Here is a 19104-nt window from a genome sequence, read left to right as displayed (position 1 = left end):
ACGTCTGTGACATGTAAAAACTTTGGTCTTTACAGGTATAAAGGCTTGTTAGTGTGAAATGTATTCATTCCTCGAGCCTTGAAGCGGCGGTTCCGTCAGCGGTCACCAGAGGGCACTCCTCGCCTGCTGATGAAACCCACTGAGCTGCATCTTGTATGAAAGGGAGAAGGGTTTCCTCTTCTGGGTCAGCAGAGGCAGAGACAGCACCAGCAGCAGATGCTGACATCACTTCCGGCCTCTCCTCGTGTGTTCAGCTTGCTGCAGAGGAGGAAGGACCCCTGTCTGTTGGGCAGTTACCTTCATCTTCAGACCCTAAAAGAACCCCCCCCCCCTCAGCCCCGGACCTGCCCCACTTCCCCTCCCCAGGAGGAGGAGGAGAGAGCCTGGACATATCTGCACAGGTTTCTGCTCAGGTAGGAGATTGTCAGCCCCTTCTGCTGTGTTTGTAGAAATAGACTGAATAATCCTGGAGGGAATCTCTGCAGGAGCCGGGCTGAGCTGGGGTCTTCTATCCGGGGGCCCTGGGGGGCTTTCCTTCCACCCCTGGGGGTGTTTGTGGGCATCGTTGGTGTTAAATAGTGGATGTGTGCACTGCACTGCATCTCACTGCACCTCACTGCACTATGAGGGATCTTTGCACACTGCCCTGCATCTGACTGCACTGTGAGGAATATGTGCACTGCACTATACTGCACTATGAAGAATCTCTGCACACGGCGCTGCATATTACTGCTCCGTGAGGAATCTGTGCTCACTGCACTGCAACGAACTGCACTATAAGGAAGCAGTGCACCCAGCACTGCATCTTAATGCACTGAGGAATCTGTGTACACTGCACTGCATCTTACTGCAAAGTGAGGAATATGTGCAAACTGCACTGCATCTTACTGCACAGTAAAGAATCTGTGCGCACTGCACCATGAGGAATCTGTTCTACTGCATTGCATCTTAATGCACTATGAGGAATCTCTACCACTGTACTGCATCTTACTGCAATATGATGAATCTGTTCATGCTGCACTGCATCCTACTGCGCTATGATGAATCTGTGTACACTGGATTGCTGTCTACTGCACTATGATAAATCTGTGCATTGCACTGCATATTAATATACTTTGAGACTTCTGTGCCACTGCACTGCCGTTTACTGCACTGTGAGGTATCTGTGCACGCTGCACTGCATCTTATTGCACTGTGAAAAATCTATGCACACCCTTTGCTCAGCTCTTGCTGTTAATTTGTTTACTTGCCCACCTCTACCCCTATGTCAGAAGTATGTCCCCCAGGCAGTTAACGTCAAGGCTACCCTGTTGCCCCGTGCCTATTTTCTCCCTTTGTCCCTGTTTCCATCTATCAGACTAGGCAGAAGCTTCAGTCATTGCAATAGTTTCCTGTGCCATAGGTTGGCTTATTGCATTATCTGCTACAGAGGTTGTGTGCCTGCTGCAGAGATTGTGTGTGTGTGTGGGTGCATGTGCATAGACCTTGGGTGTGCCATGTAGGAGGCCGGTCAAGCAGTGGAACGTACGTGTCTGTATATTTAGTGTATCTCTGCACGGAGATGTGTGTGCCTGTAGATTGTACGTGTGTGCATGTGAACAGGGTAGGATTGTTTTTGCAGGCTCTGCGTGTGCCTGTATGAGGCTTGTCTGGAGTGTGTCACTTTGTATGGTGTGTGTGTGTGTGTGTGTGTGTGTGTGTGTGTGTGTGTGTGTGTGCATTGTGTCCATCTCTTTGCAGGGTGTGTGTCTTAGCAGATGTTGGTGGTGCGGTCAGTCACTCTTCCTGGCCTCTCCTCTTCTCTGTACAGAGATCTTTAGGATCACTGGCAGCAAAGGGGGTTTGCTCTGATAATGTCAGATCTAGATTAATTCCGATTTCCAGTCCAGACCTACATCTCTATATTACCAATGTCAAGAGAAGCCTTTTCCCATCTTTCTTTTGCATTTTACTTTGGGACTTCTGGCTTCTGGTAAGTTAGCTTGTCTTTAGCCTAAAAAGACGTAGTAAAAACCTTAATCCTTTCATCTACAACCGGTGTGAACCAATGCTCCAACTTCCCAGCTAATGCTGTTCCACCAACTACGAGAAATTCTGTTTTATCTCTGTTCATCTGAATATATTTAGTAGGAACTGCATACTCATTGTTTATACATATCCATGGGCCTGGCCCACATGAATCTCCGGCAGAGCCAAAGATACCAGCTCTTTGGTCCAAGAAATCTCAGCTCGGTCAGTCCAGGCACCAATGAATCTGATGAACTCACAAGTTGTATCGAGCCATCAGCGTGTACTAGGCTCTTATTTCACCTACGTCCTTTATTAAACCCCATTGAACTCCGACAAACCCCAAGAAAGGCTTTATTAAAAAATGCACATTTTGCTTCCAAAAACGTTTTGTTTTTGTTATAAAAATATTTTTGTCAGTGCCTTTATGTGATCATATACCACATTGCCACAGCTGATGTTACTGGTCTGTTTACATTTTGCAACTCTTTGGCACTTCTTAGTTACCTTGGGGAATGTTTCATAACAATGTCAACTTATACAAATATTGCATGCCACTATATCACCAAGATACGTATAAAGCGAAGTATATATATCTACTCTTCTTAACTTCACATCTGATTTCTGCAATAAAAGCACGGTAGTCAAAATAGGGGATGCAATATTTTTTCATGCAATATATAACACGAGATATAGTGACCCTCATTAAGTATTGAAAAATGAATGACTGGTTGATTTAACTCATGTAATGAGACAAACATTTATGTATTTTCAGAGAGCTGTTTAGTATTCTGATTGATTATGTTACACTGAGGTTTAATGAATGTATTGTGAAATATACAAAAACAAACTTTATTAATTCAATTCTCAGTCCAGACAAAACAAACCAAAAGTCACCATGGTGGCAACAAGCAGAAAAAACAGGTCCCCCACATCAAAGGAGAACGCTACCAATTTTTCTGGAAATAAAGTTTACACTTTTTCAACTGTAAAGTCTTGTAGGTTTGTCTTTGAAAAATGAAGACACTGTTGGCTGGTACGTGATGCCATCTCAGAATGTCTGGCCGGCATTGCACAATGTCACTGAATGGGCTCCAGCTGTGCCACCAAAGGTACTTTTGGCAAGAAAAAAACACTGTATGGGTGAGAAACCTCGAATATAGTGAAGGGTTTGTCTCTGGGTGGAAGAAGTGGTGCACAAGAGGGGGCTTAGGTGGTCTCTCCATCACACATGGATATAGCTTCAAACCTAAACAAGCATTTGCAATTCAATCAGTCTCGTATTACTGAAAGTTTGAGCTATTGGTGTTGCTAATAATAATGCAACTCCAAAAGCTCAAACTTTCAGTAATGTGAGAGATATTGCATTGCAATTTTTTTCTATTTATTTATTTTTTCAAGCAATCACGGCACCCACGCTCATTGTTTAAAAAAATAGAAAAAACATTTGCAATGCAATCTGTCTTGCATTACTGAAAGTTTGAGGTCTTGGCGTCACTTCACAGTCTGTTATGACTCCCTGCCGGCTTTAGCATGGTTTCTATCACACACTCTTACATTGACCATTCAAACACAACATGCGTTGTTAGAGCTAAGGTACTTTTGATTGCTAGTTGTACGTGTTCTCTGTACTTTTTCTGTGAGTAGGTTTGCACATATGCCCCTATTTCTTCCAGTGTCTTATGGCGGCTCCTTCCATTTGTGCTCTGTTAGTGCTGAGGTGGTTTTGGTAGCTGGTTGTGCCCATGCTCTGGTTTGCTTTGTGAGTACTTTTGTACATGTGGTATTTCTTGCCTACAGCCATTATTGTGGATCCTTTCAAAGTTTCCTGGATGTTCCAGCTCGGCAGACATCTTTCTTTAATGATTTTTCTAGTTTGGGTCACATTTGATGTCTGTCCCCCTGATTCAGAGTTGGTGGATAGGTGTGGGAGGGAGGGTCGGAAATGAAAACTAGGAGGCCTTATGGGATGTATAATGGTGGTAGTTCTTTTATTATACGAATGAATTCAATGGGCTACAATTGAGATGGGGAGTACAAAGTCCCAAAGAGTCCAGTGTCTTAAGGCCAGTTCACTGAGGGAAGACGGATGGTTGAATGGCTGTAGGCTGTGATTAGCTGTTCAGGGACGATGACGTCTTCGTAGTGAAAGGTGGCTCCCCAGGATACTCGAGAAAAAAAAACCAGAGTGGCGGTAAGTAACTTGGTCTGTTTGCTTATGTGCCGGACTACCCTTCACCTTGCCCCGTGATCGTGCTATACATTGCGGTTCATGGTGAGGGAGGGACATGGAAGGGTGGTGCAGGGTTAGACGAATAAGGGAATTAATTGCTGTCGCGACCCTCTTGTTAATGGCGCTGGTTGTTGGCTCAATTAGGGCCCTCTGGGTGGATAGCCTATTCCTGCTCTGAAACAATAAAACCGTTTCCGAGAGTTAATTAATTTATCAGGGTCCCACACGTCTGAACGCTGGGCTTGTGGATGCTCTCGCGTTCTAACCGTACCCTCCCCTATGTATAAAACTACAGAAAAGAACTCGCCCTCACTCCCTCCCCTCTCCTTCTCCCTTTTTGTCCTTATGTGCAGTGCCCCGGTGATTGAGTACTCACCGCCGAAGCCGTAGCTCTCCGGAGCTACGGCGGCAAATTGCGCGTCTCCCGGAGGCGTCCACCAGTCCTCACTCCACACCTCCGTCTCTTCAGCGGTCGTGCTGGTGGGGTGGACGCTTCTGGTCTCCTCCTCCTCCTCCTCCGTAGGTCCTTCGTGTTCTTCTCTCTCCGCTTCGGCGTCTTCCTGCTTGGCGTCCGCGGCTTGTCTCTCCTCCACTTCCGTGTCCGCCCCGTCCTCCGGCGAAAGGCTGCTTTTCCACACCTCCCTTTTCTGTGATTGGTTCTCCCGTCCGACGCCTTCCGCGTCCTCCTGTAAAGGAGAAGGTGTGAGGCTGATGTTAATCCTTTCTTGACTAAGCCGATTTCTCGTGGCTGGCGACTGCCACGGTCCAAGATATGTGGTGGCTGGCCCTTGGTTGGTCACAGCCTGACATTCCCCTACCCTAACTTTCCTGCCAGCAGGAAAGGGTTCAAGCGGATGCCTAGACAGATAATCGGCATTTGTTTGTTCTTTTCCTTTCCTGTGTTGTGTAATAAAACGGTATGGCTGGAGGGATAGAAACCATCGCAAGAAACGGTCATTATGTCCCTTGTTTCGGGCAAGCCATTCTAGGGGAGCATGATCAGTATATAAAACGAATTAGTTTCCCTCCGGGTAGTATTTTAGGGTCTCCACGGCCCACTTAATTGCAAGAGCTTCCTTTTCTATAACAGCATACTTGGTCTCTCTGGGGAATAATTTCCTGCTAATGTAGATCACTGATCTTTCCTGTCCCTGAGCGTCCTTTTGGGACAAAACGGCCCGAGGCCTTTGTCGGAGGCATCTGTTTGTAATATAAATGGTTTGCTGTAGTCCGGGCTTAGAAGGACAGGCTCGGTGGTGAGGAGGGTTTTCAGGTGGGAAAAGGCTTGCAGAACACTGGGTGCGGGATTTCTTAGCTCCTTTTCTGTATATACATCCTTCTTTAATAAATCGGTTAAGGGAGCTGCCACCTCTGAAAAGTCTGGGATGAATCTCCAATAGTACCCTAATATGCCCTAAGATCCCTGCGTGTTGCGGGAAACGGCAAATTGGATATTGCTGTCACTTTTTCTGTTTGTGGCTTGATGAACCCCTCACCTAGGAGATAACCAAGATATTTAACAAATTTAGAAGCGAGATGGCTTTTGACAGGATTTATAGTGAGCCCTCCTTGTCCTAGTGCTTGAATTGTCTGTTTTAAATGGGATAGGTGAAGGTCCCATGTATCACTATAGATGATAATGTCATCGATATAGGCTGCCGCGTATTCCTGGTGGGGCTTAAGGATGAGGTTCATTAATCATTGAAAAGTGGCTGGGGCCCCGTGTAAACCAAAAGGCAGCATTTTGAAATGATATAACCCTCCCGGGGTGGAGAAGGCTGTCTTTTCCTTGTCACACTCTCTAAGGGGAACTTGCCAGTATCCTTTACACAGGTCGAGGGTACTGATGTATTTTGCGTTTCCTAACCTCTCTATCATTTCATCTACGCGGGGTAGAGGGTAGGCATCAAAGCGGGAGATTTTGTTGACTTCTCTAAAATCAATGCAAAAGCGAATGGAACCGTCGGGTTTGGGCACAATAACAATCGGCGAATTCCATTCGCTTTTGGAGGGTTCGATAATGCCCATGCGTAACATTTGTTGGATTTCACCCTCAATAGCCTCTCTCCGTGACTCAGGGATGCGGTATGGTCTTAGTCGGACAACTTTCTGTGGCTCGTGTGGATAGCATGATACAGAAGGGAGGTTTTCCCCGGAGTCAGAGAGAAGATGTTCGCAAGAGGCTTCAGCTCGTTTTGTAGTTGTAACCTTTGAGAAGGGGGTAGAGTAGGATCGATGCTTTGCAAAAAGAGGGGTTCGTCTCGTTGCGAGTTGACAAAAAGGGTGGGTCGAGGTCCCTCCCATTTTTTAAGAAGGTTTATGTGATATATTTGAGTGTTTCTTTTTTTTTAGGGTCTAACTCTATCCTGTACGTTACTGGAGTTACTTGTTCAAGGATTCTAAAAGGGCCCTGCCATTGACCCAGCATTTTGTGTTCAGAAGTAGGTCTCATGACTAAGACGAGATCGTTCACTTCCAATCGTCGCTCTTTTGTTTTTGTCTTGTATTGTTCTTTTTGTTGTTCTTGGGCCTGTTCCATATGGGTTTTTACTATATTTTGTATAATCGGGTTTTTAGGCCGAGGACGTATTCGGGTAGAGGCTTTTCACCTTCCGGTTCCTCTTCCCATTCTTCTTTTAACATGTCAAGAAGAGTTCGGGGTTGTCGACCATATAACAACTCAAAAGGGGAATAACCTGTGCTCTTCTGTTGCTTGCAGCGAAGGGCAAAAAGAGCTAGGGGCAACATTTCATCCCATTTCCGGGCTTCTAGCTCCAACAATTTCTTTAGGGTGGTTTTTAAGGTCGCATTGTATCTTTCACAGAGACCATCCGTTTGAGGATGGTAGGCAGCAGTCCTAATTTGTTTTATTTTCAGTTGTTGACAAACCTGCTTCATCAGATTGGAAACAAAGGGGGTGCCCTGATCAGTAATGATTTCTTTGGGGAAACCCACTCGAGAGAAGATGTTTATTAATGCTTTGGCTATTTGTGTGGCGTTTGATTGTCTTAATGCTACGGCCTCAGGAAAGCGAGTGCGTAGTCGACCAGGACTAAGGCATATCTGCAACCACTACGGGAAGGAAGAAGAGGGCCAATAAGATCCATCCCGACCCAGGAGAATGGTTCTTCAATTACCGGAAGAGGGAATAAAGGGACCCTTGTTGGCATGACCCAACTGTTCTTTTGATATATGGCGCATTCTCTACAATATTTCCGGACTTCCTGATATATCCCTGGCCAATAATAGTGTTCCAATATTGCTCTTTCTGTCTTTTCGCCCCCGAAGTGGCCACCCAAGAGGTGGCTGTGGGCAAGATACAACACTTTTTCTCAGTGGGTTCATGGTACCAATAACTGGGGTTTTGCATCTTTCCCCCCTTTTCTATACAATAAGCCTTTCTGCCTAAAAAACTGGGGGCATGTCTGGTCTGGATCTTCCTGCTCGGTAGACCTGTTCCAGGCTTCCCGTAGGGTGGGATCGTCCCTTTTTGCTGTTCTAAAATCTCGATCATGTTCCCATACCTTTGTGTCGGTTGATTGGATTGAATAAACGGGAGCCCCTCGATGCTTCTCTGTCCGTCTCTGTCTTTTGCTTTTCCTTGACTTTCCCGGACTCAGTTCTTGATCCGGGACCTGCGAGAAAGGTGCGGTTTGTCTCCACTCTGTTTCTACCGGGACGGATTCCAGAAGCAGTTGGTTCATATGAGGATAGTCTGTCCCCAAAATGAAAGGTTTCGGTAGTTTGGGTATAAGCCCTACTCTGAGGGGAACTGGCGTTACTGTAGGGTCATGTTGGACGTACACTTCGGTGGTGCTATAGGGTTTTTGGTCCCCATGCACGCATTGGATGTTCACCATACCCCTTTCTGATTGAACCCCTCCAGGTATGATCTGGGGTTGTATGACGCTCTGAAGACACCCCGTATCAATGAGCGCGCCCCTATCTTCCCCATTTACATTTACAGTTCTCTGAAACAGAGGGGTCTTGGATGGTATGGGAGTACAAACAAAAGTCAGAGCGAGCCCGACTTCCATCGGTTCCTCTTTTTGGGGACACATGCGTGCAATGTGCCCTTATGCCCCACAGTTGAAACATTGCGGGCCCGCAGAGGTTGGTGGTCGAAGGGAGGGTAGGGATGGAGGTCCAGGTGTCAAGGTCACTGTGTCTGCTTTTTTGATTGGGGGGGGTTTCTAGGGAGCCGGGGAGCAGACCCTCCACTAACATGTTTCCACTGGCCTTCATCTCGCCCTTTTTGAACCTCCTGTGCCCGGCTATAGGCACTGGCTATTTCTACTGCTTTCTCCAGGGTAAGACCAGCGTGTCGTCCTGTAAAGGAGAAGGTGTGAGGCTGATCTTAACCCTTTCTTGACTATGCCAATTTCTCGTGGCTGGCGACTGCTACGATCCCAGATATGTGGCGGCTGGCCCTTGGTTGGTCACAGCCTGACAATAGGCCTCCGTCTGCCAGTGGAGCAGAGGTAATAACCACCCACCACGATTACAGATCTCGAGAACCCGGCAATAGCTCTGCCTTCAGATGAGCCTCAGCAGCTGCTCTGAAGGTACTGAAAGTTTACTCGGTGGCTGCCATGTTTCACACCGCCACTCAGCAAACTTTTTAGTGTTTTGGTAAAACAAAATCATTAGTGACCTTCACACCCTGGAAGTTCTTTACCATGGAGTGGGGGGGGTTGTTTTTCTTTTTTATTCTTTGTTGTGTCTACTTGGCCCACCAAGCTTTTCCTTGTGGTTCCAAATAGAGGGGGGTGGATGTTTATAATCGTTGCTCTGACTTATTGCTTTTTTTTTAAGTTGACTTTCCTCGATAATAATGAGCAGCGCTTGAACCTTAGATAAAGTTGTGAATGAATCACGATGTGATGATTTGTTCCTCAATGGGTCCCTGAATTGAACTGGCCACATAGTGTTTCTTTGATGGGATCAATCAGCGCCTTCATGTTTGTCTTCGCGTCAGGCTCATTTGGCCTCTAGGATAGTCAGAATGTCTCTTTGTCTACAATCCGTTCTTGCAATAAGTCTTCTACTTTTAAGAGCGACCTGTCAGCAGCTTTGTGTTTATATTTGATGTAGCAAGTCAGGAGCACAAAGGAGTAACTTGAATGTGGAGTTAGAATAAAAGAGAATCTTAGGCCTCACAGTCTCCATATGCCTTTTGTCTTAATAGAAACTGATATTTAGAATGCAAATTTATTAGTTTAGTAAACAGTGCATCGAAGAAGAGTAAAACTTAACGTTAAACTGACACGCATTTAATTGTGCTAAATACCAATCGGCTGTCTCCGTTATCTATGCAAGCCGTAGAAAGGCCTTGAAGCAAGTTTTCTTTAACTAGAAGTAAATTTAATATTGCTGAAATGTGCACAATGTGATTTAAAATCTTGACCTTAAAGCAGCATGCTTCGAAATGCTGTCTTAACTGCAGAATATTCCGGCTTGACAAATATGTAATTTTAATAAGTGACATTTTATTCTTAAGTTTCACGAACGTCCTGTTTTCTTAGATTTCACATAATGTTGAATAGAATAACTTGTGCATCTTAAACAATAATGCATGAGTTTTAAAAAGAAAAATGCTTTACCTAACAGTGATTTTGTCATTTAGAAAGTAATTCATTGTCTCGCACTGAAACAAGTAGAGATGTAGACGGTCGATTGGTGTTTGAGACCAATGTGAGCCGTGCCTGATGTTTCCATAATCTAACAACGGAAGACTGTCTGTAGCTACTGCAACTGTTTGCTGATTTACTTGGATTTATTGGAGCGCGGCTGAGTCTTATGAACAACTCTTTGGGAAGTTCTGTTGCTCTAATTTGGTTTTGAAGCTTTATGCTCCTTTGATTGCACACTCTAATCTTATTCTATAGAATAGGGAAGTGTTTCCTTTATGGAATGCGCTTAAATGCAATTGATGCTTGGTTTTAAGCATTTCCTTTGATGAGATTTCTGTAAACTTATTTGATTATGTACTATTGGAAATAAAGATAACAACGCAGAAAATAACTTTACTAATCTCTAATGTGAAATAAAGCTTTTAAACTACAATACAACTCTCATCATTGAAATGTAAGTGAAATTGAAGTTCGAGAAGTTTGTTTTGCTCCTTGACGCCTAATACACATTTCCATGGTCCATCACTTGAAGAGGTAGAAGGATTTAGCACGGAAGACAGAGATTCACCCAACTAGAATTAGGAAAATAAGAACATTATAGGCCCCTGTCCATGCAATCAGGCCTTATCTGATAACATTAATGGTGCTTAGATTCAGGCTCGGATAAGGTAGCATGTGCTATAAAAAATACATGACAAAGACCCCTCAACAAGTTTCACAATTCACTGTGGTGGGCAGACTCTAATACTCAATGTTCACCGCAAGACATGGGGCAATGGAATGTTTTAGCCATCTAACGATGAGGCTTACCATTTAATCTTCGCTTTACCAAAATATGCTGGTTGTGAAATCTTTACTTCGTCTGGACAGTTTCCACAGCACAGTGGCATATCTCTCGGTGAGAGGAGTTCCTGAGTCTAACCATCAGAACAACTCCCAACCCCATTGTGTAGTGACCCAGGTGGAAAGTTAAATCAAACTAAACACTGGTAGTAAGTATGTGATGATAAAACTGCGCTGTAAAACAATGATCGTTTCATTTGACCCTTGGGGAGAGAACAACCAGTCTCCTAATACACTCACTAAAATATGGTGTAGTGAGAAAGCTATGAATCTTGAAACTAGGAGTTCTGCTCTGTGGTGTTGGTACTCCTGCTTCATCAAATTCTTTTGTAGATAGTCAAATAATTGTCTTTTTGCCCTTAATTTCCACGCCAAGCCGGGACAAGGTAGCTCACTCGTCCCCCCACTATCACACTATTTTAGCCTGTGTTTTAACTAATTGTGCCTTAAAAATGTATATTTAGACCTGTGCTTTTAATTTTGGACTTGCACTTTGCTTACTTGCGCTTCATACTCGCTCACCGTACCTTTCGCGTCCTCCTGTCTCTCCTTCTCCCCGGTCCACCGCATCAGCTCGGCTGTTGTTTGAGTGGAAGGAGGATCTCATTCTTTTCCAGGAAGCCCTCACATGTCCTCAGTCTCTGCCCCAGGACAATTGGTTGCCACCGTTGCGGTGCAGGGCCAGATCAATGCCACTGCTCACCTGTGTCTGTCAGCAAGGAGTAGGCCGTCATTATCCAGAGTCATCGCCTGGTTGGTCCTCTTCCCTTCTAGTCTCCCACAGTGGGTCAGAATTGTTGTGAGGGGAAGGCCGCCTCACGTATATAGGAGGCAAAAGATGAGAGAGGTGCCTATCCACCTCTCGCAGCCCCAACGGAGTGTCAGTGGGTGACTGCCACCCTCACGGTCTACTCCGAGGTCTTGGCAGGTATTCTCAGCCCTGTCTCCTCTCTCAGGGGAGCCAGCAGCAGTGGGGGAGAGAGCTGAGTTCCACCCCCCTGTCCCCATCCGCCGCAGCAGGAGTCTCCGTGGGATGACCACTCCTCCTCAATGTCTGTTCAATGGCCGCTGCCCGCGTTTTCGACCCCCTTCTCAACTCATGGTGGGTCCAGCAGCAGGAAGGAGTGATGGGGACAGGTAGCCAGCCACCAGCAAGGGCTGATCCCTCTCCAGAGGGGCAGGATGCTGAAGGATATTTAGGGCCGACACAAAGCCTGTTTAGATTGCAGCTGCCAGGAAAAAGATCTTCAATTAGTGTAGTGTAGAGACCACTGATAAGTTTCCTATATTTGCTCCATTTGTCTCAGTAGGAATTAGTAGTAGAGTCCGAGATAATGTTTGACTCTGGAGGTCTTCAGGGCACAGTTCAACTGCTGGTAAAGCTGGAATTTGGAGAGGTCGAAAACCTCCTGCAGAGTTTCAAGGGTTTGAGGGCCCCCTCAGGAAGGACCTAGCTGCTACATCTGGATCACCTGGTGTGTGACGATCTGTTCCTCCTCAGTGGAGTCATCGTACAACAGGAGTAATCAGCTGTATCATCTATATGGGGACAATCTTGAAGAATCAATTCTCATGCCTGAGTGTGGTCAGGACTCGTCCGCCCCTTCTGTGCTTCGGCTTTTAGCTTTGTTTCCTCGCATGTGGCCCATGTGATTAGTTCATTTCCCCACTCTTGGAGTGAGAGTCCCCTGAGGTGTTCCAAAATAGGGTTATCTCGCATTGTGCAAGAGCCAGGGATCTATCCACAAGTCCTGAGGAAATCATATTGGCTTTAGGTTTAGGAAATACGCCTAGGAGGCAAGCCGGTGGGGAATTAGATTTGACTATGTTATGCCCTGTTGCGTCATTAATGTAACTTGTCTCCGTTTCCCAACTTTTGATCCAGTTCATTTTGTACCTGAAAAACGCTTTAAAGTCTGATTTGATGGACATGAGTGCTGGCAGCGAACGTGCTGGGGAGGCTAAAGTGAGGAGTATGTCGTCCTCTTACAGCATAATTTCCAGGTTGCCGACTTTAGTTTCAGTTCCCCAAATGTCTTCTGAGCAGTATTGGGTGAATGTGAGGGGCTCTGGGGCTATCAGGAAGAGTATGGGTGAAAGGGGACAGCCCTGCCTCATGCTGCGTCCAATGGGTTTCTTTCTCTTCCTTTTGCTCTCCTCTCTTCTTTTCTTGTCTGCCATCTGTTTGTTCTCATCCAAGTGCGCACTTCACATTATGTGTTGTATGCATGCTCAGAATGTAGATTTCCTCAAAGAGTCAGAAAGTCTCGAGTATTATGCATTTCATCCCTAGCTTTATCAGCATCCAACTTAAACAGTTACAAAATGACTGCACTTCCCAGAGCCCATTGGAATACATGACTACGGAAAACTGAACCTGGTGCACCATCAGGGCACACTAGATCTCATAGTTAATCCTCCCGTGCATGCAGCAAGTCCTCTTCTCTGATAATGCGCATTAAAACAAGATGCATAAGCTTTTCTGTTTTCATTGTCTATGCGTTCTTTAATTGTGGTGTTTTTTTCAGTGTTTTACAATCGTTTAAAACATTTTTGCTTTATAAAAATTCACAGGGCTGGTGTTTATCCAAAGAATGTTAAGTTTATTTCCTCCTCTTGCTCGTCCCTTTTGCCATTTCTAATATCCATCTATCTTCTCCTAACTCTCTTTTTTGAATTTGCTCTTTCAGGTAATGTTTCAGTGTTTTGCTCACCTCCAAACCTGTCTCATTTCCCATTGATCGCCCTCCAGCCGTCTAGTCCCGGGATGTGCAGGATGGAGGTATGTTTGCATCTCATTATCTCATAAATATTTGATTGCAGCTGGTGAAAGTTTTTTTTATTTTTTATTCTTTTAAAAAACCAACAAGAGGAAACTCATTGAGGGATACAGGTTGCAGGGAGCATCAATGACATAATATATGTGACATATGTAAACACATCATGGTTTGGTAGCATTGCCATTTACATCAGTGTCAGAGCAAGATCTACTAAGGTAAAGGGTGACCACAAGGTGAGGAGGATGGTGAGGGCTACAAAACATGCCAATCCTAATAGCAGGCAGTGCGTCAATAAAATAATAAATTATAAGGAAGTATGTGTAAGGTGGAGGCTGCAGGGAACACATATGGGTAGATCAACATGATGTCTAATCCATACCATCAGCCGGCGTGGCTCCCGTCCACAGGCGAACAGAGATGGATGAACAGGATGATATACATCATACTTCGGCACAATTGTAAAGAAGTTATGCATTCATGAGGTCCCGGACATAGTTCCTTCATGGTGGTGGAATGTTGTTCTTGGCTTCTAGGTTAAGGATATACATATCCCAGTTTCCCCCATCCACTCTCCACACTCCTCTAGTGAGTAGCATGTGTAGTGTGTTGGCCTCTGCTCATGCACAGTGCAGGACAGTATGCAACCGCCTCTTAGTGTCCAGCACAGAGGCTGCTTTCCAAGACATTTCTATTTGGCACTTGAAAAGTACGTATGCAAGGTCTGTAAACTGGTGTAATGTGTTTGCCCCTTTGCTTTAGGGCGAAGGCCTAGCAGGCAGGATTCAGGAGTAGGTGACAGTGTATGGTCTGCGGGTTCCGCTATGGTGGCTGTAACCTCGAGCCATGACACCTGTAGTGGCGGGCACTCCCACACCATATGTTAGAAGCTGGCATCAGCCAGTTTACAGCGCGGGCACTCTGGTGTCGAATCAGGAAACATGCGCTGGATATGGCGGGGGGAGAGATAACTGTGATGTGTGTAGTTAAACTGTGTGATTTGGAATCAAGGGTTCAAGTAACCCTTCGCAACATGTTGTAGCATGCGCATGCATGACTTGAGCAGTTGCGGGAGCACAGCGTTCCATCTAGCCAATGCAGTCCCGGTGTGCAGCTGGTGAAAGGTTAATGGTCGGCATTTAACACACCTTCCTGTTGCCCTTTTCTTCAAACAATTGTTAAAGAATGGCTGAGGTGGGGTGCTCAGCTCTGTGTTATTGGAAGCCAGCGTCCTACTACCCAGTTCTTTATCTTAGAATACTACTGAGCTATAAATGTGTTATTTCTGTCTGATCTGGGCCTGCACCCGCTCTACCTGTCATAGAGGAGAAGCTGCTGAGGAATCAGCACACATGCTGCTAGTTTCAGACTCTTCGGGCACAATGCAGTAACAATCCACTATCCAGCTGCCTCACCTATCACTCGTTGACTCTGTCCCTGCCTTGGACCCGATAGGGAGCTCTGTTGCTTTTTGGTTAGGTTTGTGCTGTACAAATACCACATGCATAGCACCTTTTTCAAAGGAAGAACACTTTGGTGACAGCAAACCCTGCTGTTGTGTAACGCAGCTGAGATAGTAAAGACCCTTGTGGCCAGCAGCACGCTTTGTATCATTTGCTGGTGGGTTTCACACCATGAATTAATTCGATTTTACATTGTTGAGCTGTGCCTATGGCATTTTGTGTGTATTTGAAAAGCAGTGCTAAGCATGTGGGCCTTTGTAAAAGCTGTGTAGGGACTGAGTACCTGCGGGCATGTTTGAGAGTCGCAGAAGGCACTTTATCCTTGTGTGATGTGCAGTGAGCGCTGTTCTGGTGCATTCTCCATCTTGTGTAAACAATGAGCGCACCTCAGTATTGTTCCATTAAATGTGGCCACGGTGGTTTGTACAAGTGATGTTGCAAAGCGTGAGTAGGAGGAGAGACCTATGGAAAGTTATGGGAAATACATGGTTGGAAAATCTTTTTCACAGGCTTTGGGCTGGAAAAGGAATGTTGACAGCAGGGCTATACAAGTGAGGTGCAGGCGAATAAATGTAAGTAAAGGACCTAACTTTATGGTTGAAAGCGTAGAGGGCAGCCGAGGTGTAGGAGGTATGGACAGAACCATTTGACTTAAGAGAGGTTTTTAAGAGAGTGTTTCAGGTACTGGCATGGTCCAGGAGTGAAAGGGTGCTAACAGGCATCGGGGCACCATCTTTGCACTCACTGCACAGACTCACCACAGCTTTTGACTTGTAGGCAGCCAGGCTGGTGTGCTATCTCAACCAGCACTAAAGTTAGAGGTGGGACAACTACACAGACTAGCCCAGCTCAATCTCCTAGTCCAGCCGGAGATCTCCCACCCCGATGTTAGATGTGGAATGAACAAACAGCCTGTAGCTCAGCGTCAATACTGGCAAACTAAAAATAGCTAAAAAACATTTGAGAAAGGTAAAACCAGAAAGTAAATAAAATCAATAAACTGATGCTCTACAGCAATATGTGGGAGTCATTGATTTATTTAAAGTTTTACATAGCGTGAACATGACACAAGACAGTATCAGAGTTAGAGAAAGAGGCAAGGCAGACAATAATAAAAAATACTAACAATCACAGTAACAATACAGGAAGGAGCAGTATCCAAGCGGGGGAAGAACTCCTATTAGTCTAAAATAGCGCTACATAAACGATTAGGGTGAGAGAAACCAGTGGTGGCTGGCAAGAATGCCAATTGGAGGGGCGGGCAAATGAGTGGGGGCATAAAATAAATACAATACATGAAATACATTTTTGAAAAAAACAACTGCTTGCGCAGGCTGATTGGAGGGAGCGGTGTGTCTTGGGGCTCCAGAGGACAGTAAAGGCATGTGCAGGCTATCAACCCATCTGTCTAAGACGGCTGAGTGGAGAGGTTTATAATGCGTATTTTAGGCTGCCCATCACAAGACGGCCATCCAAAGAGACATGCGCACTATAAACTAGGGCACAGGAAGCCCACCACTGCTGCCACTCGCAGGCCCCGCCCTTTCCTCAGTCAGTACGGGGTGACGAAAAATTAAATGGTAATGAATTAACTTCATTATCATTGTATTTTACGTCTCTGGGGGTTTTCTGGGGTGCATTTAAGTGGGGTGACGCTCCTTCCCTCTAATGGAGGAGCCGCCCGTGAGAGACACTGGTAAGGCAGGCAATAATAAACAATAATAACCATCGCAATAACATTATCATGGGAGCTAGAGCAAGAAAGTGTTCATCGTTAGCACTTTCACGTATCTTTTGAAAGATGCAGGTGAAGAGTGTAGTGATGAAGGTCCACACAAGAGGTAGTATTTCTGGACGCTTTATTCCATGAAGATAACATGTAGAAAAGTACAGGACATCATGTAGTTATGAAGTAGATCAGAGCCCCACCAGGAGCTGCCTGTCAGCTGCTCAGCCCATGACCAACTGTCACTCTGCCTCTCCCAGTCCCAACATTCCGAGGCATCATCAGACTCCAACATTCTAATGAGTCAGAGCACAGGCACTGGCAGAGCAGGTCTAGCAAAACACCTTGCAATATAACATGCAGGATACTACATATCCCCTTTCGTTCTAACAGAAGCATTAAACCAATAAGTGAATAACAAATAGCGAGAGAGAACCAAGGAAGAGATAACAAGGAAGAACAGCGGAGGAACAGAAACAACATCAAGGAAAGTAGTAAGCAAAGCAGCGCGAGTAAACAGGTGGTAGAAAACACAATTAACCAGAAGATGGAAACCACAAGGGGAAGAAAGACACAGACGCACCAAAGGCTAACCCCCGAACGCACCCACTGGCCAGGCAGGCAAGAAGGGAAGAAAGAACAAGGCACGACAGAAAACGGACACCAGCCTCCACACAGACACAGGAAAGAGGGAGTTACGGATTTCCTTCTAAACAGGGAAGGAAAAGAATGAAAGTGCGAACAAGGGAAGACTGGAGACAAAAAACGACAACAATGAGTTTAGATCCAGAAACCAAGGATGGCACTAAGAATGACACCACGAGGAAAACTGGACGAATATGAAAGCGGAGAGGAGGCAAAGTAGATACATACAGTATAACTATTGCTTACCCCCATTTTCAATATACAATAACAATACGATGTGAGAGTAACATTGCTTTCTTCTAAACAGCAAAATTACATAATGTAAAAAGACAATTTCAGTCACTGGGACTAAAACCCGTGACCGCCCTCTACTCCTGTGCAGGAGTGTGAGGAGCTACGTAAATGGGACTGAACCCATATGACGCCCTTTGGAGGGAGACTGTGTAAAAGTAAATGGGTAAAAGGCCCATAAAATGTTGCCCTGTGTAAGGGTACTACGTAAATGTAAGATGGGAATGTGACCCATAAGACGCCCTATGTAGGGAGACTAAGTAAATGTAAGTGGGTAAAAGACCCATAAAATTGTGCCCTGTGTAAGGGTACTATGTAAATGTAAGATGGGACTGTAACCCAAAACACGGTGCCCTGTGTAAGGGTAAAAACCGTAAGTTACCTATGTAGGCAAAAGTATGTAGGCAAATGGGGCTTAGACCCATTGCCCTCCCTGTGTAGGGAAGAATAAAGTGTACTGTAGTACACATGTAAAACAAACAATGAACCCATGGAGATGTGTACCCAGAGTCCATAAGCGTAAGGTGTAGCCCATGTAGGCAAGAATGAGTGTATTAGAAATGGGGCCAAAACCCTTTATGGGACAAAGACCCATAAGACGCACCCTGTGTAAGGGTAGCGATGTGCGCGTAGATGGGACTGTAACCCATGAAACGGTGCCCTGTGTAAGGGAGAAAACCGTAAGTAGCCCAAATAGGCAAATGTGTGTGTATGACAATGGGGGAATAACCCATTGCCATCCCTGTGTAGGGAAGAATGAAGTGTAAAAATAGTACGCAAGTAAAACGAACTCTGTAGCACATTAGTGAAACTAAACAGCATGTGACTACGACAAATGATATGAATGATACCACAGGAAAGTCACATTGTAAAATGGTACAGTGCTGTAGAATGTCTATGAAATCCAAAAATGACAACACCAATATGTGCATTTATATGTCGATATTCTGTTGAAGGGACATGAAATGAAGAGATGCAAAAGGTGTGGGTGTGAGATTGAGAACAACCCACGCAGGGTTTTAGTGCGTGCACCCGATTGGTGAGTTTTCGGCTCCTCTCACCTCTTGTAATTAATGGCAGAGGAACTAATGCAGGATGATGAGTTGCAGCATGTTCATGGCACTTTGACCAGATTGGAGATGCGGGAGAAACAAAGTCCGCTGTAACCATGTTGAAGACAATCCAAAAATGGCGCAACGCACGGCACGCCGTGATGGATGGCTACCGGCACGCTAGTGCGCCCAAATTGTGTAACACAGCCAGAGTTGCCGTGAATACAGGTCGTGACGTCACACGGTTTGCAGAGGAGGTCCGCGCGGCAGTGAAAATGAGGTAAGCTGCAAGCGGAATCTTAACTGTAAAAATAACGGTTTCAACGGCCAGGCAAGATGCTGGACGTTGAACCATGGTGGCGTAGTGAAAAGTGCATGCAATGTCTAGGCACTCACCACTGCGCAATTTCAAATGGCTGAAAATTGGGTGCAAG

General features: G+C 45.4%; 1 pseudogene across 1 annotated transcript in view; it reads left to right on the top strand.

Moving 5' to 3' along the window:
• Positions 1 to 305: 305 nt before the first annotated feature.
• The window catches only part of LOC146838970 (uncharacterized), a 31247-nt pseudogene continuing 12448 nt past the window's right edge, over positions 306 to 19104 (top strand). The window contains exons 1-2 of the transcript XR_014960735.1: positions 306 to 413; positions 13407 to 13498. The product of XR_014960735.1 is annotated as an uncharacterized LOC146838970 (transcript). The remainder of the gene's footprint in view (positions 414 to 13406; positions 13499 to 19104) is intronic.

Source organism: Triturus cristatus, chromosome 4_2 (genome assembly GCF_964204655.1).
Source record: "Triturus cristatus chromosome 4_2, aTriCri1.1, whole genome shotgun sequence".
Lineage (NCBI taxonomy): Eukaryota > Metazoa > Chordata > Amphibia > Caudata > Salamandridae > Triturus > Triturus cristatus.
The sequence above is the reverse complement of the archived record's forward strand: the minus strand, read 5'-3'. Positions and strand labels throughout refer to the sequence as shown.